This window comes from Otolemur garnettii, unplaced genomic scaffold (assembly GCF_000181295.1).
Source record: "Otolemur garnettii isolate 467f Iridium unplaced genomic scaffold, OtoGar3 scaffold00156, whole genome shotgun sequence".
NCBI classification, from domain to species: Eukaryota; Metazoa; Chordata; class Mammalia; order Primates; family Galagidae; genus Otolemur; species Otolemur garnettii.
The window spans coordinates 2,209,457-2,211,166 of record NW_003852551.1 but is presented as its reverse complement, the minus strand read 5'-3'; the positions used below and the strand labels follow the sequence as shown (position 1 = coordinate 2,211,166).

General features: G+C 48.6%; 1 protein-coding gene across 1 annotated transcript in view; it reads left to right on the top strand.

The window, feature by feature from the left end:
* The window catches only part of TRIM63 (tripartite motif containing 63), a 16,649-nt gene that overhangs the window by 12,973 nt on the left and 1,966 nt on the right, over positions 1-1,710 (top strand). The gene's annotated exons all lie outside the window — the stretch shown is intronic.

The window sequence follows — 1,710 nt, the reverse complement described above, 5'->3', positions numbered from 1 at the left end:
TGGGACTGGGACTACAGGTGCCCACCACAACGCCCAGTTATTTACTTATTTATTTATTTGGTTGTAGTTGTCATTGTTGTTTGGCAGCCCCGGGCTGGGTTCAAACCTGCCAGCTTCGGTGAATGTGGTTGGTGCCCTAGCTGCTGAGTCACAGGCTCCAAGCCAGCTTCGGCTTCTTAATGTTGTCATCTGTGATCCCCAGTCACCTTGATTATCAATATTATCTCATTTCTGTTTATAATTACCCTTCCATAGAATGCCTCTAGTAATGGCAAGTGCAAGGGTTGTACATCAAGAAGGGAAATGAGGAAACTGAATGAGAGGCAAAAATGTTAATTTGCTGAAGGTCACACAGCTACAGTAGCAACAGGGAGAGGACCCACTGCTGACAGTTGTGCTGATGTGAGAGGTGGTGCTCTGATGACCAGCTGAGAGAGAGAGGGGAAAAGGGTGCTGCATGCACGAACAAGGACGAACTAGAAATGGGCTTGTGTGAGACAGAGAAAAGCAGCTGCTTCAGTATCTGGTGTTAAGTCTTTTCTCAGATCTGCAGACGTACCCTATTCGTGGCTAAGGGCAAAATGCATCCCGAAGCCCAGATACCAATGGACTTGGGTGCATCCGTGGCTATAGATTACCCGCCCCGCTATTCCCAACCCTAAGCTAGGATACTCAAGTGTGAGTCACACCATGTGCACGTAGCATTATGAAGGGGTGCACTGCTCTTCCTAATCTCCCTGGGTCTCGGTTTCTTCACAGGTAAAATGGGGAGAGTACCACTTCCTATGTCCTAGGCACTAAGCCCTTGATATAAATTCTCTCATTTCCTACAACTCGATGTGATAGGTTCTGTTATCATCTCCATTTAGTTGAGGAAACTAAATCTCAGAGAGAGTGAGCAGCTTATTCATAGGCCACACAGCTAGCACGAAGGCCACTCAGATTCCACAGGTGGCATCCAGCCCACAAGACTCTTGTGGGGATCGTAAGAGATGCTGCGTATTCAACACTTAGCACAACACTTGGGACATATTAAGTCCTCAGCAAATGCTGTTATGAGTAGTCATCGTGATAATAATCAAATAGCAACAACGCTTCCTGGGTCACATGCTGATCTCAGTTATTTGGCAGGGATTTTTGCTGTTGTTTTGGGGACACTTGTGACAAATGCACTGACTCCATGGTGGCCCTTTCAGGGCCTCCAAAAGATTAAAAAGATGGCTTAGGGGAGGAGGTGGGAAAGCATGTTCCCTGTCAGAGCTTGAAAATGACAGCCCGGATAAATAAGCTGAAGACACAGGCTGCAGCTTGGTCACTGTCCTATGCTCAGCTTCAGAGAGTTAAGGGCCCCAGACATACTCCCCACCCCATATTCACCCCTCCGGAGGCTAGGGAGTGAGGACACAGAACAAGGGGTGCTGAGCAAGCCGATTGCAAAGACTGAGCAAGTTCCCTCTGAACCCTGAGGATCCGGGAGTTTTTATTCCATTCTCCCCAGGTGATGTTTATCTCCCTGAGTGATATGCAGAAACACAGAGCGAGCTACCCTAAAAAAATCCCCTCTCTGCTCACTGGCAGAGCTGATGACAGAAGCTGCCACTGCTCTGGAACAAAGCCTCACATCCTCAGAGGAAGATCTCGGGAGAAGGGCCTCCATGCAGCTTGGATCCCCCTCTGGGCCTCTGCTGTCTGTCTCTTTGTGGCTGCTTG